Below are 25,646 nucleotides of genomic sequence, written 5' to 3'. Positions count from 1 at the left end.
TACTAGCAAACACTCAGTGTACCTAGTGGCATCCTAAACGTGGCTATTGTACTTTTGTCAATTCACAGTATTGGAACGATATTTGCAGCACGTCTGCCTGCATTGCACACTCAAACTTTTTTAAACTCAGCCATTATACTAGCAAACACTCAGTGTACCTAGTGGTATCCTAAACGTGGCTATTGTACTTTTGTCTATTCACAGTATTGGAACGATATTTGCAGCACGTCTGCCTGCATTGCACACTCTAACTTTTTTAAACTCAGCCATTATACTAGCAAACACACAGTGTACCTAGTTGTATCCTAAACGTGGCTATTGTACTTTTGTCTATTCACAGTATTGGAATGTTATTTGCAGCACGTCTGCCTGCATTGCACACTCAAACTTTTTTAAACTCAGCCATTATACTAGCAAACACTCACTGTACCTAGTTGTATCCTAAACGTGGCTATTGTACTTTTGTCTATTCACAGTATTAGAACAATATTTCCAGCACGTCTGCCTGCATTGCACACTCTAACTTTTTTAAACTCAGCCATTATACTAGCAAACACTCAGTGTACCTAGTTGTATCCTAAACATGGCTATTGTACTTTTGTCTATTCACAGTATTGGAACGTTATTTGCAGCACGTCTGCCTGCATTGCACACTCTAACTTTTTTAAACTCAGCCATTATACTAGCAAACACTCAGTGTACCTAGTTGTATCCTAAACGTGGCTATTGTACTTTTGTCAATTCACAGTATTGGAACGATATTTGCAGCACGTCTGCCTGCATTGCACACTCTAACTTTTTTAAACTCAGCCATTATACTAGCAAACACTCAGTGTACCTAGTGGCATCCTAAACGTGGCTATTGTACTTTTGTCAATTCACAGTATTGGAACGATATTTGCAGCACGTCTGCCTGCATTGCACACTCTAACTTTTTTAAACTCAGCCATTATACTAGCAAACACTCAGTGTACCTAGTGGCATCCTAAACGTGGCTATTGTACTTTTGTCAATTCACAGTATTGGAACGTTATTTGCAGCACGTCTGCCTGCATTGCACACTCAAACTTTTTTAAACTCAGCCATTATACTAGCAAACTCTCAGTGTACCTAGTGGTATCCTAAACGTGGCTATTGTACTTTTGTCTATTCACAGTATTGGAACGATATTTGCAGCACGTCTGCCTGCATTGCACACTCTAACTTTTTTAAACTCAGCCATTATACTAGCAAACACACAGTGTACCTAGTTGTATCCTAAACGTGGCTATTGTACTTTTGTCTATTCACAGTATTGGAACGTTATTTGCAGCACGTCTGCCTGCATTACACACTCAAACTTTTTTAAACTCAGCCATTATACTAGCAAACACTCACTGTACCTAGTGGCATCCTAAACGTGGCTATTGTACTTTTGTCAATTCACAGTATTGGAACGATATTTGCAGCACGTGTGCCTGCATTGCACACTCAAACTTTTTTAAACTCAGCCATTATACTAGCAAACACTCAGTGTACCTAGTGGCATCCTAAACGTGGCTATTGTACTTTTGTCAATTCACAGTATTGGAACGTTATTTGCAGCACATCTGCCTGCATTGCACACTCAAACTTTTTTAAACTCAGCCATTATACTAGCAAACACTCAGTGTACCTAGTTGTATCCTAAACGTGGCTATTGTACTTTTGTCTATTCACAGTATTGGAACGATATTTGCAGCACGTCTGCCTGCATTGCACACTCTAACTTTTTTAAACTCAGCCATTATACTAGCAAACACACAGTGTACCTAGTTGTATCCTAAACGTGGCTATTGTACTTTTGTCTATTCACAGTATTGGAACGTTATTTGCAGCACGTCTGCCTGCATTGCACACTCAAACTTTTTTAAACTCAGCCATTATACTAGCAAACACTCAGTGTACCTAGTGGCATCCTAAACGTGGCTATTGTACTTTTGTCAATTCACAGTATTGGAACGATATTTGCAGCACGTCTGCCTGCATTGCACACTCAAACTTTTTTAAACTCAGCCATTATACTAGCAAACACTCACTGTACCTAGTGGCATCCTAAACGTGGCTATTGTACTTTTGTCTATTCACAGTATTGGAACGATATTTGCAGCACGTCTGCCTGCATTGCACACTCAAACTTTTTTAAACTCAGCCATTATACTAGCAAACACTCACTGTACCTAGTGGCATCCTAAACGTGGCTATTGTACTTTTGTCTATTCACAGTATTGGAACGATATTTGCAGCACGTCTGCCTGCATTGCACACTCTAACTTTTTTAAACTCAGCCATTAAACTAGCAAACACACAGTGTACCTAGTTGTATCCTAAACGTGGCTATTGTACTTTTGTCTATTCACAGTATTGGAACGTTATTTGCAGCACGTCTGCCTGCATTGCACACTCAAACTTGTTTAAACTCAGCTATTATACTAGCAAACACTCACTGTACCTAGTTGTATCCTAAACGTGGCTATTGTACTTTTGTCTATTCACAGTATTGGAACGATATTTGCAGCACGTCTGCCTGCATTGCACACTCTAACTTTTTTAAACTCAGCCATTATACTAGCAAACACTCAGTGTACCTAGTTGTATCCTAAACGTGGCTATTGTACTTTTGTCTATTCACAGTATTGGAACGTTATTTGCAGCACGTCTGCCTGCATTGCACACTCAAACTTTTTTAAACTCAGCCATTATACTAGCAAACACTCACTGTACCTAGTTGTATCCTAAACGTGGCTATTGTACTTTTGTCTATTCACAGTATTGGAACGTTATTTGCAGCACGTCTGCCTGCATTGCACACTCAAACTTTTTTAAACTCAGCCATTATACTAGCAAACACTCAGTGTACCTAGTGGCATCCTAAACGTGGCTATTGTAATTTTGTCAATTCACAGTATTGGAACGATATTTGCAGCACGTCTGCCTGCATTGCACACTCTAACTTTTTTAAACTCAGCCATTATACTAGCAAACACTCAGTGTACCTAGTGGCATCCTAAACGTGGCTATTGTACTTTTGTCTATTCACAGTATTGGAACGTTATTTGCAGCACGTCTGCCTGCATTGCACACTCAAACTTTTTTAAACTCAGCCATTATAGTAGCAAACACTCACTGTACCTAGTGGCATCCTAAACGTGGCTATTGTACTTTTGTCAATTCACAGTATTGGAACGATATTTGCAGCACGTCTGCCTGCATTGCACACTCAAACTTTTTTAAACTCAGCCATTATACTAGCAAACACTCACTGTACCTAGTGGCATCCTAAACGTGGCTATTGTACTTTTGTCTATTCACAGTATTGGAACGATATTTGCAGCACGTCTGCCTGCATTGCACACTCAAACTTTTTTAAACTCAGCCATTATACTAGCAAACACTCACTGTACCTAGTGGCATCCTAAACGTGGCTATTGTACTTTTGTCTATTCACAGTATTGGAACGATATTTGCAGCACGTCTGCCTGCATTGCACACTCTAACTTTTTTAAACTCAGCCATTAAACTAGCAAACACACAGTGTACCTAGTTGTATCCTAAACGTGGCTATTGTACTTTTGTCTATTCACAGTATTGGAACGTTATTTGCAGCACGTCTGCCTGCATTGCACACTCAAACTTGTTTAAACTCAGCCATTATACTAGCAAACACTCACTGTACCTAGTTGTATCCTAAACGTGGCTATTGTACTTTTGTCTATTCACAGTATTGGAACGATATTTGCAGCACGTCTGCCTGCATTGCACACTCTAACTTTTTTAAACTCAGCCATTATACTAGCAAACACTCAGTGTACCTAGTTGTATCCTAAACGTGGCTATTGTACTTTTGTCTATTCACAGTATTGGAACGTTATTTGCAGCACGTCTGCCTGCATTGCACACTCAAACTTTTTTAAACTCAGCCATTATACTAGCAAACACTCACTGTACCTAGTTGTATCCTAAACGTGGCTATTGTACTTTTGTCTATTCACAGTATTGGAACGTTATTTGCAGCACGTCTGCCTGCATTGCACACTCAAACTTTTTTAAACTCAGCCATTATACTAGCAAACACTCAGTGTACCTAGTGGCATCCTAAACGTGGCTATTGTAATTTTGTCAATTCACAGTATTGGAACGATATTTGCAGCACGTCTGCCTGCATTGCACACTCTAACTTTTTTAAACTCAGCCATTATACTAGCAAACACTCAGTGTACCTAGTGGCATCCTAAACGTGGCTATTGTACTTTTGTCAATTCACAGTATTGGAACGTTATTTGCAGCACGTCTGCCTGCATTGCACACTCAAACTTTTTTAAACTCAGCCATTATACTAGCAAACACTCAGTGTACCTAGTGGTATCCTAAACGTGGCTATTGTACTTTTGTCTATTCACAGTATTGGAACGTTATTTGCAGCACGTCTGCCTGCATTGCACACTCAAACTTTTTTAAACTCAGCCATTATAGTAGCAAACACTCACTGTACCTAGTGGTATCCTAAACGTGGCTATTGTACTTTTGTCTATTCACAGTATTGGAACGTTATTTGCAGCACGTCTGCCTGCATTGCACACTCAAACTTTTTTAAACTCAGCCATTATACTAGCAAACACTCACTGTACCTAGTTGTATCCTAAACGTGGCTATTGTACTTTTGTCTATTCACAGTATTGGAACGATATTTGCAGCACGTCTGCCTGCATTGCACACTCTAACTTTTTTAAACTCAGCCATTATACTAGCAAACACTCAGTGTACCTAGTGGCATCCTAAACGTGGCTATTGTACTTTTGTCAATTCACAGTATTGGAACGTTATTTGCAGCACGTCTGCCTGCATTGCACACTCAAACTTTTTTAAACTCAGCCATTATAGTAGCAAACACTCACTGTACCTAGTGGTATCCTAAACGTGGCTATTGTACTTTTGTCTATTCACAGTATTGTTACGATATATGCAGCACGTCTGCCTGCATTGCACACTCTAACTTTTTTAAACTCAGCCATTATACTAGCAAACACACAGTGTACCTAGTTGTATCCTAAACGTGGCTATTGTACTTTTGTCTATTCACAGTATTGGAACGTTATTTGCAGCACGTCTGCCTGCATTGCACACTCAAACTTTTTTAAACTCAGCCATTATACTAGCAAACACTCACTGTACCTAGTTGTATCCTAAACGTGGCTATTGTACTTTTGTCTATTCACAGTATTGGAACGATATTTGCAGCACGTCTGCCTGCATTGCACACTCTAACTTTTTTAAACTCAGCCATTATACTAGCAAACACTCAGTGTACCTAGTGGCATCCTAAACGTGGCTATTGTACTTTTGTCAATTCACAGTATTGGAACAATATTTGCAGCACGTCTGCCTGCATTGCACACTCTAACTTTTTTAAACTCAGCCATTATACTAGCAAACACTCAGTGTACCTAGTGGCATCCTAAACGTGGCTATTGTACTTTTGTCAATTCACAGTATTGGAACGTTATTTGCAGCACGTCTGCCTGCATTGCACACTCAAACTTTTTTAAACTCAGCCATTATACTAGCAAACACTCACTGTACCTAGATGTATCCTAAACGTGGCTATTGTACTTTTGTCTATTCACAGTATTGGAACGTTATTTGCAGCACGTCTGCCTGCATTGCACACTCAAACTTTTTTAAACTCAGCCATTATACTAGCAAACACTCAGTGTACCTAGTGGCATCCTAAACGTGGCTATTGTAATTTTGTCAATTCACAGTATTGGAACGATTTTTGCAGCACGTCTGCCTGCATTGCACACTCTAACTTTTTTAAACTCAGCCATTATACTAGCAAACACTCAGTGTACCTAGTTGTATCCTAAACGTGGCTATTGTACTTTTGTCTATTCACACTACTGCAAATCTATGTGCAGCACCTCTGCATGACAACCTCCTGCTCTGTTTTTAATAAGCTATAATGATAGCACAAAATACTGCCATTTAGTGGCATCATAGAACTTGCTGTTGTATTCCATTAGTGCCCCACTGGTGACAAGCTATTTCTAGCACCTCTACATCACACCCTCATGCACATTTTGCTACGCTAATGTTATAGCAAACTCATGGAATTCATTGCTGCATTTCATAATTCGGAGGGATAGAAAGTCAGGCTTCCTTTAGCTTTTCCTTCTGTTCATAGACAGCATCTCCAAGACAAATTTCCACTCCACGTCTAAGTGTGGAGAGGCAGCTAGTGCGCATGCGTGTGCCGATGTACCCCAGCTGCAGCCTAATTACAGTGTTTCGCGTAGTGAGTATGCTCAGCCTGACTGTGTTATTCCTGACGCTAAGTCTTCTTTTCAGGATACAGCGCATGCTCACACACTAAGTGTGAAAAGCCTCTTTGCACAGGTGCTTGCATTCCGTGCCGGGTCTAAGTCCTGTTTTGTGCCTAGACACCATGCTAAAGCTGATAGTCTTTTTTCAGAGACTGTATTTCATGCTACTGAGCATGCTCAGGCACTTCCTGCATCAGAGACTAGGTCCGGTAATGAACTCTTTGGCCCTGGCACTGATGTGGGGGTCCCATATAGACCACAGGGCATCAGGTGTCCTCCCAAATGGCTTGCAGAGGCCCACACCTATGACTTGTCACCACATTATTGATGGTCAGACGATGACTGGTGAGGTGTTTGGGTCATGGCAGCCATGAGGTCATCATTGAAGTTGCATTTCCAAATAGGACGCTAGTTATGCCACTCATGACGTGTCACTCTACTTTTTGTCCGAAAGAGCACACCTCAATGTGTTGAACCCATTGCGGCTTTAGGCCAGAGGTATGCAGGGATAGGGTGGTGGATGCAGGCCACCACCACAGTTGGTAACGCAGAACGGTTAAGACCAGCTCCTGTCCTAACAGTCCTGCTTGTGCAGCCCAGTGGCATTAACAGGCCTGCTGCTGCTGATGCGCCTGCTGTCCACAGGTGTGGCCCCTACGCACACGGTCAGCGTACTCAATGGCCCCTGTGTTGTTAACAGGGAGTTCCTGGGCTGGGTGGGCATGTGGACCCTGTGACGCTAACAGGGCTCCCAGTCTCCAGATCCGAATGGCGTCTAACTCGGTTCAGGCTACTATTAGTTTCATAGCCACACAGCTCTGTATCCTCCACCAAAACTTCAAGTTGCCAACCTCTCCTTTTCCAACTGGGAGCACGGTGGACACTGACTGCTGATGGGGATATATACCTTTCTCTTTCTTTTCTTATTAATTTTCGTTATATAGCGGTCACAGATTATATACCACTTTATCCAAATCTGCCAGTCCCACTGTAACAGATGCTGTTTCTTCAGCAAATGTTACAGTTGCTTAACCACCAAATCCACGGACCAAAACTTTTTTCCCCTTTCCAACACACCTGTTCCCCTTTCCAACAGCATCTGTCCTTTTTCAACTCATTTTGGGATATGACCAAAAGTGCAACTGTGCAGGGACACCGTACTCAACGCCATCTCAGCACAGCAGCCATCCCTCAGTCCCTCCGATGTGGACAAGTAAAAGACCATTTCCTCCTATCCATGACAAAGCGTTGAGATTCACTCTGTGCAGCACTGGTGTTTAGTGGAAAAGTAGATCTAAGATTGCGTACCACATTCTGCAGATACTCCTGTATACGTGCGTCTATTTCTATGGCAGGAATTAGTTCGCCAAATTTTGTCTTGTACCGGGGATCTAACAGTGTGGCAACCCAGTATTCAGGATTACTTCAAATTCATACAATCCGAAGGTTATGTAGGTAGTGCAGCAAGAAGGCGCTCATGTGTCTTGTGCATCCAGGAGGACCAAGTCCTTGGTGTGTTGGTGGCAGAGAGGTGAGAATCGTGCCTCCTTCCTCTGCCCTCTCCCCCCAACCTCGCACAACCGAAATGTGAGCAAGCTCTCACTCATCTGCTGAGTCTTCCATGCCCATCGCAAGTTCGTCCTCCATTTCTTCATGGCTCCTGCACCTTCCTCAACAATTTTTGCTGATACTATGCTCCCTTGTTAATCCCTATCCCCCACCATAACTGCTGCCTAGGTGCCGCTTACCGTATGGACCTTGTAGATCTTATTATCCCTTCTGCATATGACTCCTCCTGTACTTCCTCACCTTCCTCTTGGACCAATACCTGACTCCGAATAATGCTTACAGTGTGCTCCATCATGTAGATGACCAGAATTGTCACGCTGAGAATGGCATTGCCAGTGCTAAACATCTTCGTCGACATTTGTAAACTGTGTAGAAGGGTGCATAGGTCCTTGATCTGACACCACTCCAGCAGCGTGATCTGCACCACCTCTGGATCAAGTTAGCCCAGGGTATACGTCATACCGTATTTCAGCAGGGCTCTGCGGTGCTGCCACGCACGCTGCAACATGTGCAGATTCCAATTTCTTGCGTGTCGGAACATCGCATTTCCGGCGTTTAACCGCCAGACCCTAAGACTTCCGGAGCGATGACAGTTGTTGAGCTGCTGGGTGCGAAGGATGAAAGTGAGCACACAGCAGCGTGCCCGCTGCACAAGGCCATGTAGGCCGGGATGGTATTTTAAAAATTGCTGGACAACCAGGTTCAACACGTGAGCCATACAAGGCACGTGTGTCACATTGCCCTGAAGAAGGGTCGCAGACTGGTTTGCATCATTGTCGCACCCGACCTTCCCTGACTGCTGGTTGACTGTAGACAACCATTGATGAAACTCGGTCTCACTCTCCAGAGCTAACCGTCCACAATTACTCAGCGGTGTCTCACATTTCCCCTACATTTCAAAGTAAACATTTGACCGCCTGATGGCCTTGAGCTCTGCTGCCAGCATAGTAAGGAGGTGTGTGGGATTCCTTGGGCGCAGTTACAAGGAAGGGTGGCCTGACCACACAGGGTTTGGGGCGAGGTGGAGGACCCACACGAGGTTGAGGAGGCAGAACCAGTGGAGGAACTTGTACATATAGAGGAAGGATTGACACACAAGTCGTGGGGACGGCAAGACTTGTACAGCAAACCCTTCTCCATCCCTCACCATAGTTACCCAGTGCCCAGTCAGCAACATGTAACTCCCCTGTCCATGCTTACTGGTCCAAGTATCTGTGTTGAAATGCACCCTGTCACACACAGAGTTTCTCAAGGAATTGGTGATGTTGTGTGCGACATGCTGGTGTAGCGCAGGCACACCTTTCTTAGAGAAGTAGTGGCGACTGGGCATCTGGTACTGGGGCACAGTGACAGACATAAGGTCTCTAAAATCCTGTGTGTCCACCATGCGGAAAGGCAGCATTTCCGTAGCCAAGAGCTTACAGAGGGATAAAGTCAACCTCTTAGCTTTGTCATGGGTCGCAGGAAATGCCCTTTTATTTGTCCACATCTGAGGGACAGAGATCTGGCTGCTGTCTGTAGACGGTGTTGAGTAAGGTGTCCCTGGAAAAATGCAGGTTTGTGAGGAAAGTGCAGGCGGAGACATGATGTTGCCTTCATCTTGCCTTCAGATCTGTTCATCTTGTATCATTTTTAAAAAACACAGCAAGCAAGGGTTACTCCAAGCGGAGCCTCCCTTTTTTCCAAAAATTGTGCCCCACACACACCCACCCATTCAGTGGCAGCACTTGTGACCTAGTTGCAAACAGGATGTTTTGATTTGCATCAAGCACATTCCAAATCCACAAGCATTTACTCTCCCCAGGATGACACAGGGGTAGTTAATTCCTTGTGGATCCATGACTTGTTCATTTTGATGAACGTCAGTCTGTCCACATTGTCACTGGACAGACGCGTGCGCTTATCTGTCAGCACACACCCAGCAGCACTGAAGACACGTTCAGAGACAACGCTGGCAGCTGGACACGACAAAATCTTCAAGGCGTAACTGGAGAGCTCTGGACATTTTTCTAGATTTGAAGCCCAAAAGGAGCAAGGCTCCATTTGAAAAGTCATTGCATCGATGTTCATTTGGAGATACTCCTGTATCATCCTCTCCATCCGTTGACTATGTGTCAGACTTGTTGTCTCTGGTGGACTTGCAAAGGAGGGTCTAAAAAAATTATTAAAAGATTCCATAAAATTGCTGTTACCAGCACCAGATCCGGTCCTACTGGTATGGGTAGACTGTTGAAGATGACGAGGCCGTCCCATGTTTGTCAAGTTACAACTGGAAGAATCACTCCCTTCACCTGCACGGTTGTTTGGTGGAAAAGCCGAGCTAAGATCGAGTAACAGCTTCTGCTGATACTCCTGCATACGTGCGTCCCTTTCTATGGCTGGAATTATGTCACAAAATTTGGACTTGTACCGGGGATCTAATAGTGTGGCAAGCTAGTAGTCATCATCACTTCTAATTTTGACATTACGAGGGTCATGTTGGACGTAGTGCAACAAGAAGGCACTCATGTGTCTTGCGCAGCCATGCGGACCAAGTCCACGCTGTGTTTGTGGCATAGAGGTGCTAACCGTTCTTTCTTCCTCTGACATCTCCCCCCAACCTCTTTCAACTGAAATTTGACCAAGCTCCCCCTCATCTGCTGAGTCTTCCATGTCCATGGACAGTTCGTCCTCCATATCTTCATGTCCTCCTGCACCTTCCTCAACATCTCGCCTGCTACCATGCGCCCTTGTTGATCCCTGTCCCCCATGCTCCCATGCCTGGCGCCTTGGTGATGATGAACGTCTGGACCTTGGTGATGTTGTTGTGTCTTGCGCATATGAATCCTCCTGTAGTTCCTCCCCTTCCTGTTGTCCCACCCCCTGACTCCGAATAGTGTTTAGCGTGTGCTCCAGCATGTAAATGACTGGAATCGTCATGATGATAATGGCATTGTCAGCGCTAAACATATTCGTCGCCATGTCGAAACTGTGCAGAAGGGTGCATAGGTCCTTGATCTGAGATCACTCCATCAGGGTGATGTGCCCCACCTCTGCATCTCGTTGGCCCAGGCTATACGTCATGACGTATTGCACCATGGCTCTGCGGTGCTGCCACAGTCGCTGTAACATGTGGAGAGTTGAATTCCAGCGTGTCGCCACATCGCATTTCAGGCGATGAACCGGCAGGCCGAAAGACTTCTGGAGAGATGCAAGTCCCTCAGCTGCGGCGCTTGAACGGCGGAAGTGAGCAGACAGTTTTCGTGCCCTGTTCAGAAGGCCATCTAGGCCGGGATAGTGTGTTAAAAATTGCTGGACGACAAGGTTCAACACGTGAGCCATACAAGGTACGTGTGTCACCTTGCCCAGGCGAAGGGCCGCACCCAGGTTTGCAGCATTGTCGCACACGGCCTTACAAGCCTGCAGGTTGAGTGGAGACAACCATTTATTAAACTCGGACCGCAGAGCTGACCACAACTCCTCAGCTGTGTGACTCTTATTCCCAAGACATGTCAAGCTAAAGACCGCCTGATGCCGTTGCGCTCTGCTGCCAGCATAGTAATGAGGGGTGCGTGATTCCTTTTGTGCAGTGAGAACGCTGGTGGCCTGACCAGGCAGGCTTGGGGCGGAGGTGGAGGACCCAGATGAGGTGGAGGATGCAGAAGCAGTGGCGGAACTTGGACAGACAGAGGATTGACACACAAGTCGTGGGGACGGCAAGACTTGTGCAGCAGACCCTTCACCATCTATCACCATAGTTACCCAGTGGCCAGTCAGCGGCATGTAACGTCCCTGTCCATGCTTACTGGTCAAAGTATCGGTGGTGAAATGCACCCGTTCACACACAGAGTTTCTCAAAAAAGCGGTGATGTTGTGTGTGACATGCTGGTGTAGCGCGGGCACACCTTTCTTAGAGAAGTAGTGGCGACTAGGCATCTGGTACTGGGGCACAGCGACAGACATAAGGTCTCTAAAATCCTGTGTGTCCACTAGGCGGAAAGGCAGCATTTCGGTAGCCAACAGCTTACAGAGGGATAGAGTCAACCTCTTAGCTTTGTCATGGGTCGCAGGAAGTGGCCTTTTATTTGACCACATCTGAGGGACAGAGATCTGGCTGCTGTGTGTAGATGGTGTTCAGTAGGGTGTCCCTGGAAAAATGCAGGTTTGTGAGGAAAGTGCAGGCGGAGACATGATGTTGCCTTCATCCAACATTGGTGCTATCGATGTTTGAGAGAGCTGTACACAATCACTTGTTTCCCCTTCCAAACCAACTGACGACCTAACAAGCAAACTGCCTGTTGCGGTTACAGTGGTGGAAGTTGTGGGTAGAAAAACAGGTGTGACAGCTGTCCCCACAGTCCTAGAAGATGACGAGCGCGCGGATGCACTGGAAGGGGCAGGCGGTGGATGGTTGGCTCCGCTAGGCCGCATTGCAGCACGGTGAGCTTCCCACCAGGCCATATGATATTTATTCATGTGACGATTCATGGAAGAAGTTGTCAAACTGCTGAGGTTTTGACCTCTACTAAGATAACCATGCCAAATGTTACAGATCACATAATTAGGGCGATCTTTTTTTATGTCAAAAAAGGACCAGGCTAGGCAAGGCTTAGAGGCCATGCAACCTGTAGATCCACCCCGAATAATGCTCAGAGGCAGAGTGGTGGCTGAGGATGCAGTTGTAGACGTGCTACCAGTGCTCCGACTGTGTCCAGGAAGGCGCAAGGTTACTTCGACGTCGGTTGCATCCTCCTCCACCGCCTCTGTTGACCTCCTCGAGTGTCTGACTGTGGGTTGACAGTAGGTGTGATCTAGGACTTCATCATCAATTGTTGTGTTTGCACTCCCCTCCCCCTCAGACCGAGCCTCTTCTTGCCCTGACCGAATATTTAAGTTGTCATCCCAATCGGGTATCTGCGTCTCATCTTCATCAGTATGTTCCTCATTGTCTATAACCACAGTTGTTGGAAAGGCAGCATTTTGGTAGCCAACAGTTTGCAGATGATGAAAGTCAACCTCCAAGCCATGTCATGCCCTTCTAAAAGCATGTAAAACACAGCGAGGGGACTCCAACCACAGTCTCCCTCGTTGCCACTAACTGGGCCACACACACCCCACTTGACTGGCATCGGTTGACCCCCCCTTTTGAAAAAGAAAAAGATGCTTTGCATGAAGCACTCTCAAAAATACGCGTGCCTTTCCCGTCCCCTGGCTGACCCAGGGGAAGAAAAGTCCTCTGAGAGCCATGACTTGTTCATCTTGGTTCTTTTAGACACACAGCGAGGGGACTCCAACCACAGTCTCCCTCGTTTCCACTAACTGGGCCACACACACCCCACTTGACTGGCATCGGTTGAGCCCCCTTTGGAAAAAGAAAAAGATGCTTTGCATGAAGCACTCTCAAAAATACGCGTGCCTTTCCCGTCCCCTGGCTGACCCAGGGGAAGAAAAGTCCTCTGAGAGCCATGACTTGTTCATCTTGGTTCTTTTAGAAACACAGCGAGGGGACTCCAACCACAGTCTCCCTCGTTTCCACTAACAGGGCCACACACACCCCACTTGACTGGCATGGGTTGAGCCCCCTTTTGAAAAAGAAAAAGATGCTTTGCATGAAGCACTCTCAAAAATACGCGTGCCTTTCCCGTCCCCTGGCTGACCCAGGGGAAGAAAAGTCCTCTGAGAGCCATGACTTGTTCATCTTGGTTCTTTTAGAAACACAGCGAGGGGACTCCAACCACAGTCTCCCTCGTTGCCACTAACTGGGCCACACACACCCCACTTGACTGGCATCAGTTGACCCAATTTTCAAGATGAAAAAGATGCTTTGCATGAAGCACTCTCAAAAATACGCGTGCCTTTCCCGTCCCCTGGCTGACCCAGGGGAAGAAAAGTCCTCTGAGAGCCATGACTTGTTCATCTTGGTTCTTTTAGAAACACAGCGAGGGGACTCCAACCACAGTCTCCCTCGTTTTCCACTAACTGGGCCACACACACCCCACTTGACTGGCATCAGTTGACCCAATTTTCAAGATGAAAAAGATGCTTTGCATGAAGCACTCTCAAAAATACGCGTGCCTTTCCCGTCCCCTGGCTGACCCAGGGGAAGAAAAGTCCTCTGAGAGCCATGACTTGTTCATCTTGGTTCTTTTAGAAACACAGCGAGGGGACTCCAACCACAGTCTCCCTCGTTGCCACTAACTGGGCCACACACACCCCACTTGACTGGCATCGGTTGACCCCCCCTTTTGAAAAAGAAAAAGATGCTTTGCATGAAGCACTCTCAAAAATACGCGTGCCTTTCCCGTCCCCTGGCTGACCCAGGGGAAGAAAAGTCCTCTGAGAGCCATGACTTGTTCATCTTGGTTCTTTTAGAAACACAGCGAGGGGACTCCAACCACAGTCTCCCTCGTTGCCACTAACTGGGCCACACACACCCCACTTGACTGGCATCAGTTGACCCAATTTTCAAGATGAAAAAGATGCTTTGCATGAAGCACTCTCAAAAATACGCGAGCCTTTCCCGTCCCCTGGCTGACCCAGGGGAAGAAAAGTCCTCTGAGAGCCATGACTTGTTCATCTTGGTTCTTTTAGAAACACAGCGAGGGGACTCCGACCACAGTCTCCCTCGTTTCCACTAACTGGGCCACACACACGCCACTTGACTGGCATCAGTTGACCCAATTTTCAAGATGAAAAAGATGCTTTGCATGAAGCACTCTCAAAAATACGCGTGCCTTTCCCGTCCCCTGGCTGACCCAGGGGAAGAAAAGTCCTCTGAGAGCCATGACTTGTTCATCTTGGTTCTTTTAGACACACAGCGAGGGGACTCCAACCACAGTCTCCCTCGTTTCCACTAACTGGGCCACACACACCCCACTTGACTGGCATCGGTTGAGCCCCCTTTGGAAAAAGAAAAAGATGCTTTGCATGAAGCACTCTCAAAAATACGCGTGCCTTTCCCGTCCCCTGGCTGACCCAGGGAAAGAAAAGTCCTCTGAGAGCCATGACTTGTTCATCTTGGTTCTTTTAGAAACACAGCGAGGGGACTCCAACCACAGTCTCCCTCGTTTCCACTAACTGGGCCACACACACCCCACTTGACTGGCATGGGTTGAGCCCCCTTTTGAAAAAGAAAAAGATGCTTTGCATGAAGCACTCTCAAAAATACGCGTGCCTTTCCCGTCCCCTGGCTGACCCAGGGGAAGAAAAGTCCTCTGAGAGCCATGACTTGTTCATCTTGGTTCTTTTAGAAACACAGCGAGGGGACTCCAACCACAGTCTCCCTCGTTGCCACTAACTGGGCCACACACACCCCACTTGACTGGCATCAGTTGACCCAATTTTCAAGATGAAAAAGATGCTTTGCATGAAGCACTCTCAAAAATACGCGTGCCTTTCCCGTCCCCTGGCTGACCCAGGGGAAGAAAAGTCCTCTGAGAGCCATGACTTGTTCATCTTGGTTCTTTTAGAAACACAGCGAGGGGACTCCAACCACAGTCTCCCTCGTTTCCACTAACTGGGCCACACACACCCCACTTGACTGGCATCAGTTGACCCAATTTTCAAGATGAAAAAGATGCTTTGCATGAAGCACTCTCAAAAATACGCGTGCCTTTCCCGTCCCCTGGCTGACCCAGGGGAAGAAAAGTCCTCTGAGAGCCATGACTTGTTCATCTTGGTTCTTTTAGAAACACAGCGAGGGGACTCCAACCACAGTCTCCCTCGTTGCCACTAACTGGGCCACACACACCCCACTTGACTGGCATCGGTTGACCCCCCCTTTTGAAAAAGAAAAAGATGCTTTGCATGAAGCACTCTCAAAAATACGCGTGCCTTTCCCGTCCCCTGGCTGACCCAGGGGAAGAAAAGTCCTCTGAGAGCCATGACTTGTTCATCTTGGTTCTTTTAGAAACACAGCGAGGGGACTCCAACCACAGTCTCCCTCGTTGCCACTAACTGGGCCACACACACCCCACTTGACTGGCATCAGTTGACCCAATTTTCAAGATGAAAAAGATGCTTTGCATGAAGCACTCTCAAAAATACGCGAGCCTTTCCCGTCCCCTGGCTGACCCAGGGGAAGAAAAGTCCTCTGAGAGCCATGACTTGTTCATCTTGGTTCTTTTAGAAACACAGCGAGGGGACTCCGACCACAGTCTCCCTCGTTTCCACTAACTGGGCCACACACACCCCACTTGACTGGCATCAGTTGACCCAATTTTCAAGATGAAAAAGATGCTTTGCATGAAGCACTCTCAAAAATACGCGTGCCTTTCCCGTCCCCTGGCTGACCCAGGGGAAGAAAAGTCCTCTGAGAGCCATGACTTGTTCATCTTGGTTCTTTTAGACACACAGCGAGGGGACTCCAACCACAGTCTCCCTCGTTTCCACTAACTGGGCCACACACACCCCACTTGACTGGCATCGGTTGAGCCCCCTTTGGAAAAAGAAAAAGATGCTTTGCATGAAGCACTCTCAAAAATACGCGTGCCTTTCCCGTCCCCTGGCTGACCCAGGGAAAGAAAAGTCCTCTGAGAGCCATGACTTGTTCATCTTGGTTCTTTTAGAAACACAGCGAGGGGACTCCAACCACAGTCTCCCTCGTTTCCACTAACTGGGCCACACACACCCCACTTGACTGGCATGGGTTGAGCCCCCTTTTGAAAAAGAAAAAGATGCTTTGCATGAAGCACTCTCAAAAATACGCGTGCCTTTCCCGTCCCCTGGCTGACCCAGGGGAAGAAAAGTCCTCTGAGAGCCATGACTTGTTCATCTTGGTTCTTTTAGAAACACAGCGAGGGGACTCCAACCACAGTCTCCCTCGTTGCCACTAACTGGGCCACACACACCCCACTTGACTGGCATCAGTTGACCCAATTTTCAAGATGAAAAAGATGCTTTGCATGAAGCACTCTCAAAAATACGCGTGCCTTTCCCGTCCCCTGGCTGACCCAGGGGAAGAAAAGTCCCCTGAGAGCCATGACTTGTTCATCTTGGTTCTTTTAGAAACACAGCGAGGGGACTCCAACCACAGTCTCCCTCGTTTCCACTAACTGGGCCACACACACCCCACTTGACTGGCATCAGTTGACCCAATTTTCAAGATGAAAAAGATGCTTTGCATGAAGCACTCTCAAAAATACGCGTGCCTTTCCCGTCCCCTGGCTGACCCAGGGGAAGAAAAGTCCTCTGAGAGCCATGACTTGATCATCTTGGTTCTTTTAGAAACACAGCGAGGGGACTCCAACCACAGTCTCCCTCGTTGTCACTAACTGGGCCACACACACCCCACTTGACTGGCATCAGTTGACCCCCCTTTTGAAAAAGAAAAAGATGCTTTGCATGAAGCACTCTCAAAAATACGCGTGCCTTTCCCATCCCCTGGCTGACCCAGGGGAAGAAAAGTCCTCTGAGAGCCATGTCCACATTGTCAGTGGACAGACACGTGTGCTTATCTGCCAGCAGACCCCCAGCAGCACTGAAGACAGGTTCCGAGAGAACTCTGGCTGCAGGACACGACAAGATCCCCAAGACGTACGTGGCGAGCTCAGGCAATTTATCAAGATTGGAAGCCTAAAATGAGCAGGGCTCAAGTTGCACAATAATGGAATCGATGTTTCCTTGCATATACTCATATATCTGTGTGTCCTCCTCTTTTTCCTTGTCCAGCTCTTTTGTTTTCACATGAGTATATGTCCTTGTCACTTTCCCATGTGTTGTGAGTTGTTTGTGACCTTTTGGACACCTTTGAGGGTGTTTTCTAGGTGTTTTTCTGTGTTTGTGATTGCCTGCCATTGTTTCCTATTGGCTCGAGTTCGGTTCGTCGAACGTTCGACGAGCCGAACTCGAACGGGAGCTCCGTTCGGCGAACCGACCTCGAGCCGAACCGGGACCGGTTCGCTCATCTCTAGCCAGCAGCCGCCCAGGATTGCTGCATCCATTAGATGCAACAGTCTTGGAACATTACCCCACTATTACTAATTGCCCTGATGCGATGACAATCAGGATAATAACGGGTTAGTGGCACCTCACAGGTGGAGAACCCTAGGAACATCCTGCTGTGACTGCAACTAACATAAGTAATGTCATGTCACCACTTATAATGCTGCTAATTCTATGCCTGAATTTACAGGATGCGGTCATGTTCTATGGCCAGTCACTGTGACATCAGCTGTAGCAGAGCTGGAATCATCGTGGGGCCTCAAATGGATTACGTCAAACCTGGTGTTTTGGGGTTAACAAAGGGGTGAAAAGAGGGTGAGCTTTTTTGCATTTTATTTCAAATAAATTATTTTTTGGGTGTTTGTGTTTATTTCTTTTCACTTACAGGTTAACAATGGGGGGTCTTATAGATGCCTCCCATTACTAATCTAGGGTTTCGTGGCAGCTATCAGCTGTTATTAACTCCTTATTACCCTGACTGTCATCACAGCAAGCCAAGTGGAATGAACTGGGTAAAGTTCCAGGACTGTCGCATATAATGGATGCGGCAATCTTGGTAGGCTGCAGTCTGCTATTTTTAGGCTGCTGGAGCACCAGTAAGCATGGGCCTCCCCAGCCTGGGAATACCAGCCCCCAGTTGTCGGGTCTTATCTTTGCTAGGTAGGAAAATTGAGGGGGACAGAACGCCATTTTTTAAAAATTATGTATTTAATGAATTAAAAGAAAAACATCTGCATGCATTTCCTCTTATTTTGATACATAGCCAAGATACTCACACGGCTGGGGGCTGCAGCCTGTAGCCATATGCTTTATATGTGCTGGGTATCATATTATGGGGGACTCTATGACAATTTTTTTTAATTTATTGTTACTCCAATCTACAGTGACCCGCAGACAGGTTCTGTAATTGGAAATAGGCAGACACACTGGCATACAGGCTGGAGGCACTTCTGACTGCAACCAAATTACAGATAGCAGGACTGAAGGTGGATGAGGGAAGTAGTGAATATGCATGAGTGATAACGAGTGGTCCCAGAAGTGGAGCAGTTACAGCCACACTGGAGACTTGGTAAGTATAGTGTTTTTGCTCCAATTGCCTTATCTCTTCTACCACCCTTTTTAAGAGCCAAATTCTGGTTCCCATAGACTTACATGTGGACTGGCATCTGACCAGATATCTTGGATCAATTCCAGACCAGAACAGGATTTTTTTTTTAAAATCTGATAGTTCATTATATGTCATGTTCAGCTATACACCTGTTGAGACTGCATGTTAGGCCTCTTTCACACGTACGTGCCTCCGGTACATGTTTGGCAGTTTTCTCACGCACCGGAGACACGTACACACGTAAACCTAGGTATTCCTATGGTTTTGGACACACATAAGTATTTGCGCTTGGAACGTGTGTCCGTTCCGTACTTACGTGTGTCCATGTGTTTCTCACGCCGACATGTCAGTTTTCTCTCCGGCATCACAGGTGTCACACGGAATGCAAACGTGTCACATGTAATGCAAATGGACCACACGGATGTGTTCCGTGTGACACGGACCAGAGAGAAGACATGTGTCTGTGAGGAAAAAAAACCCAAACCTTTACTCACCTTCTCCAGCCATGCCGTCTCTGCCATTGCTGTCACTTGCTGCCGACTGCCGCTCATTATGCTAATTGAATATTCACTTCACTGCGGCCGGGGAGTCGGCAGGACCGGAGACCGAAGATCAGCACCACGGACAGCGAAGCCAGGGACAGGTGAGTAGAAAGATCCCGTTCTCCTTGTGTTATCATGGATAACACACGTAGAACACACGTAGCCCATAAACACGGGACACGCAGGGCAAAATGCACCTTTGACATGTCCGTGAAAAATGTGCGTGGTTTTTCACGGACATGTGAGAGAGGCCTTAGAGAATGCAATTAGTCTTTTTGTACAGAAGAGATCATGACAGGGAGAGGTGTTCAGTCAGCCCCTGTCTGACTCGAAAACCCATTGGCTCTCTAAGGTTTTATTGCAGGGGGTGAAGGGTGATGAGTCCAAACTAATGTCCACGCCGTATTGTAGCACTAAAATACTGCTGTCAGTTATTGGCATAGTCATTTACGATATTACCAATAGCAATCATCAGGTTAACCATTTTCTTTTGTTAGATCAAGATAGCAGCTATGTAATATAGTATAAAGTCCCTGGCAAAATACATACAATAATAGTATGTCATTGAGGGAGAGGGGTTTAATGGTGTATAATTGCTTAGAAATGCAGTATTTCTGTGATTAAATAAAGAGGAAGAAGAATTTGCATAAGCCTACAACCACAGACGATCTGTAAAAGCTCTGTGCAAGTACAGTGCCTTGCGAAAGTTTTTGCCCCCCCTTGAATTTTTCAGCCTTTTCCCACATTTCATACTTCAAACATAAAGATAAAATTTTTAATGTTATGGTGAAGAATCAACAAGTGGGACACAATTGTGAAGTTAAACGAAATGTATTGCTTATTTTAAACTTTTGTAAAAAATAATTAACTGAAAAGTGGGTCATGCAATATTATTCATCCCCTTTAAGTTTATACTTTGTAGCGCCACCTTTTCCTGCAAGTCGCTTGGGGTATGTCTCTATCAGTTTCGCACATTGAGAGACTGAAATTCTTGCCCATTCTTCCTTTGCAAACAGCTTGAGCTGAGTGAGGTTGGAGAAGAGCGTTTATGAACAGCAGTTTTCAGCTCTTTCCACAGATTCTTGATTGAATTCAGGTCTGGACTTTGTCTTGGCCATTCTAACACCTGGATATGTTTATTTGTGAACCTTTCCATTGTAGATTTTGCTTTATGTTTGAGATCATTGTCTTTTCGGAAGACAAATCTCCGTCCCAGTCTCAGGTCTTTTGCAGACTCTAACATGTTTTCTTCAAGAATGGTCCTGTAGTTGGCTCCATCCATCTTCCCATCAATTTTAACCATCTTCCCTGTCCCTGCTGAAGAAAAGCAGACTAAAACCATGATGCTGCCACCACCATGTTTGACAGTTTGGATGGTGTGTTCAGGGTGATGAGCTGTGTTGCTTTTACGCCAAACATATTATTTGACATTGTTCCCAAATAGTTTGATTTTGGTTTCATCTGACCAGAGCACCTTCTTCCACATGTTTGGTGTGTCTCCGAGGTGGCTTGTGGCAAACTTTAAACATCACTTTTTATGGATATTTTTGAGAAATGGCTTTCTCCTTGCCACGCTTCTATAAAGGCCAGATTTGTGCAGTGTATAACTGATTGTTGTCCTATGGACAGACTCTCTCACCTCAGCTGTAGATCTCTGCAGTTCATCCTGAGTGATCATGGGCCTCTTGTCTGCAACAGTGATCAGTCTTCTCCTTGTTTGAGATGAAAGTTTGGATGGACGGCCGGGTTTTGTTAGATTTGCTATGGTATGGTACTCCTTCCATTTCAATATGATCGCTTGCACAGTGCTCCTTGGGATGTTTAAAGTTTTGGAAATCTTTTTGCAACCAAATCCGGCTTTAAACTTCTCCACAACAGTATCACGGATCTGCCTGTTGTGTTTCTTGATCTTCATAATGCTATCTGTGCTTTAAACAGAACACTGAGACTATCACAGAGCAGGTGCATTTATGCGGAGACTAGATTACACACAGGTGGCTTAGATTTATCATCATCAGTCATTTAGAACAACATTGGATCATTCTGAGATCCTCAATGAACTTGTGGAGTGAGTTTCCTGCATTGAAAGTAAAGGGGATGAATAATATTGCTCGCCACAATTTTCAGTTATTTATTTTTTAAAGAAGTTTAAAATATGCAATAAATTTCATTCACCTTCACAATTGTGTCCCACTTGTTGATTCTTCACCATAACATTAACATTTTTATCTTTATGTTTGAAGCCTAAAATGTGGGAAAAGGTTGAAAAATTCAAGGGAGCTGAATACTTTTGCAAGGCACTGTATGTCTTAAAGTATTGATTCTTGGTGCTGTATGAAGGCATTTTCATTTCTCTTTTGATCTTTCACCATTCTATTTTATTGACTGATAAAAAAATACAAAACTATTTGCACTTCTATTTTTTAAAGCACACTTATTTTGCAAGTTTTTTTCCACACGTGCCTAGAACTTTTGAAATGTGCTTTAAACAAAACTATATAAATACTGTATTGTATCCCAGTAGTTGTGCTGACCTGCAAAATAAAGTTAATTTCTTTGTCAATTCACTGACTAATAAATTCAAATATGTCTACAAAAAAAATCAAATAATGATTTCACTGTCTAATCCAATTGAAGTAATAATTAAGTATAGCTTTAATAGTAGTCTCATTAAAATTTAGAAACAACAGAAAGCAAATTATTCTAATATATATATATATATATATATATATATTTATATATATATATTAGCCCCTTAACGACCGCGGGCGGTAATATTATGTCCTAGCGGTCATAGTGTTAAGCCCCACAAGCTGCTGCAAGCTGCTGCGATCAGCGCACATATCAGCTGATTTATGAAGCTGACATGTGTGCCTTCTAGGCACGAGTGGAATCACTATCCGCCTGTGCCTTTTAACCCCTTAAATGGCACGGTCAAGATGTGACAGAACCATATTAATGGCGATAGCATTAGATCCGAACTCACAGGCCGATACCGGAAGTCACGTGACGTGATCACATGGATCCATTGGTTGTCATGATAGCACAGGGTCATGTGATTGCTCCTATGCTCACATGACTCAGATCCTGTAAGAAACAGCCTAGTGCTGCTTGTTAGAAGAGATGAGCATTTCTCCCGGTCTGAGCGGTGCTACTCTGATCGTGAGAAATGAATGAGCAATCAGACTGCTGCTCAATATAGTACCCAAGCAGACCTAGTAAAATAAAAAAAATGTTTAAAAAAGTTTTAAAAAATAAAAAATAAAAAATCTAAGAGTTCAAATCACCCCCCTTTTGCCCCATTGAAAATGAAAGGGTTAAAAAAAAATAAAAAAATACACACATTTGGTATTGTCTCATTCAGAAATGCGAAATCTATGAAGATATAAAATCAATTAACCTGATCGGTAGACGACGTAAAAAAATTCCAAACACCAAAATTACGTTTTTTGGTCACCTCAAATTTTGCGGTAAATGCAATAATAGGCGATCAAAATGTAGCATCTGCGCAAAAAGGGTACCATTAGAAACCTCAGCTGGAGGTGCAAAAAATAAGCCATCACTGAGCCATAGATGGCGAAAAATGAGGACGCAATGGGTCCCAGAAAATGACGCAAAACGTACACCACTTTATTTGGACAAACGTCTGATTTTTTTTAACCCCTTAGATTAAAGTAAACCTATTTATGTTTGGTGTCTACGAACTCGCACCAACCTCAGGCATCACACTGATACATCACTTTTACTGTATAGGGAGCACAGTGAATAAAATATTTCAAAAATAATCGTGAAATCGCACTTTTTTGCAATTTTTTTTGCAATTTTTCCACATTTGGATTTTTTTTGACGTTTTCCAGTACACTATATGGTAAAACTCATGGTTTCATTTAAAAGTACAGGCTTGTTTTGCAAAAAACGAGCCTTCACATGACCATATTAACTGAAAAATATAAAAGTTACGTCTCTGGGAAGAAGAATGGTGAAAAAAAAATAGAAAGCACAAAATCAGCCGGTCATGAAGGGTTTAAATACAAACACTACATTTAGAAAACGCCTGAAGGCATAGAGTAATAGATAATAATTTTAACCTGAATATATCTAGTTACAATGTAGTTATTGGTCCACTTTTTCCTACTATAAAAACTGAATAAAAGTTTGGCAATAATTTAAATTGAACCCAATATAGGGATACTGACAAATACAACTTTTCTTTAGCTCTCAAACAGCTACATCAAGGAGAAAATGTTATAAATCCTGTAATGTGACAAAGAAAGAATAAAAAAAGATTCATCCTAAAGACTCAAAATGTTTTAACCCTTAAGTAATTAATCTTCCTGCATATTTCACTTTGATATTTTAAAAATGGGTTGTCCATTACTGACACCCACTGAAATCCACTTTTTGGTAGCTCCAGTTTTCTTCACAAAGTAAAAAAGTCCTACTTACCGCAGCAGCATCGCTCTTCTGATCTCCTTGCACATTACATTTTTATGTTGGCTGCTGCCACTTTTGCTTCATCAAAGTAAACATCCACTCTGCAGGAGGCCTGTGACATAACATGTCTTGTGACTGCAGGGAGACACAGTAGCAAGATCATAAAAAAGTCTCCAGTACAGGATATAAGTATTCCATTTTTATTATTTTGTATGTACAGCCGACTTGATTTCTTTAAAGTTTAGGCTTTAAGTTTAAAAAAGACTGGGAAGTTAAAATTTATAATATCATGGATATATTGCTTTTTTTAGGAAATATGGGTAAAAGCAATGCAAAGGATAGTGCAATAATTACTAAAGTTTGTTTTACATCTATAACAGTATAAACTAAACTTTTTTTAGCTATTTTCTGTTGCCTAGAATAAAAATGTAATTTTTTATTGTGTTTTGTTTTTTCCCTTCTAACTCGTAATGACCTTCTCCAAAAGAACTACTTATTGAAGCATGATTAATGATTTGAATTACTTATGAGAATCATAGAGAATCAGGATAATTCTTATTGTACTTGTCAACTTTACACATTTCAATTTACAATGGCTGATATTTGAGATTTCATATATACAAGGGATCCAAACAAGGCAATACATATCTTACAAAGCATCAAAATATTTTTATAAAAGTCCAAATGAAAATGTTTAGCAATTTGTTTTGCTCTTTTGAGTGCTGGACTGCAAACATTTCTAGATACAAACATTAGACTACAAAACTAAACCATGCTATACTGCACTATAACATTGAACTAACTAGACCATAACTAAACTATTATCATCCCAGTTAGGTAAAACATCCATGTGTATTATTTAGATGTCACTCTCTTAAAGATGATTTTTTTGTACTTTAATGACTTTTGAATACAGATAAAATGCTTTTAACAAAAGTCTTAAAAACTGGTAAGAGCTGTCAAACAGGCTTTCCTTATGCATTCATTTTTCGTCAATAGATTTCAATTGTGATGTTAAAGTGTACCTGCAGAAGCTTTGCACAGGCATCATAATAGAAAAATGCAAACTCACAAGGTGCTGTGACTGATAGATTCATATACATCTTTAACGCCTTCACCACCCAGTCTGTTTTCACCTTCCTTACCAGGACAAATTTTACAATTTAAAAGCAGCAATATTTCCAAATTATTCTGAGATAATATTTTCATGACATATCGTACCTCATGATAGTGGTAAATTTAGTTGAAATTTATTACTTTTATTTGTGAAAATATTACAATTTTGTCAAAAAATTTGCAATGTTTAACCTTTTAATTTTTATGCCCTTAAACCAGAGAGTTTAACACAAAATAGTTAATACCATTTTCTACTTGTCTACTTTTCAAAAGCACCATTTTTGAAAAATTTTTTTTTATCTTTAGGAATTTAGAGGGGTTAAAATTTTATCAGCGATTCCTCATTTTTCCAACAAAATGTACAAAACCACATTACATTTAAAATGACTTTGAGGGTCCTATGTAACAAAAAACGCCGAAAGGTTACACCATGTTAAAACTGCACCCCTCACACTGCACAAAACAACATTCAAGATGTTTATTAACCCTGTAGGTGCTTTACAGGAATTAAAGAAAAGTGGAAGGAAAAAATTTAAGTTTTACTTTTTTTCCATAAAAATATTGCTTTAGCCCTTTTTTTTCTTTTTCACAAGTGTAACAGGAAATTAATGGATT

Source organism: Anomaloglossus baeobatrachus, chromosome 2, assembly GCF_048569485.1.
Source record: "Anomaloglossus baeobatrachus isolate aAnoBae1 chromosome 2, aAnoBae1.hap1, whole genome shotgun sequence".
NCBI lineage: Eukaryota > Metazoa > Chordata > Amphibia > Anura > Aromobatidae > Anomaloglossus > Anomaloglossus baeobatrachus.
This window is presented reverse-complemented; position numbering follows the sequence as displayed.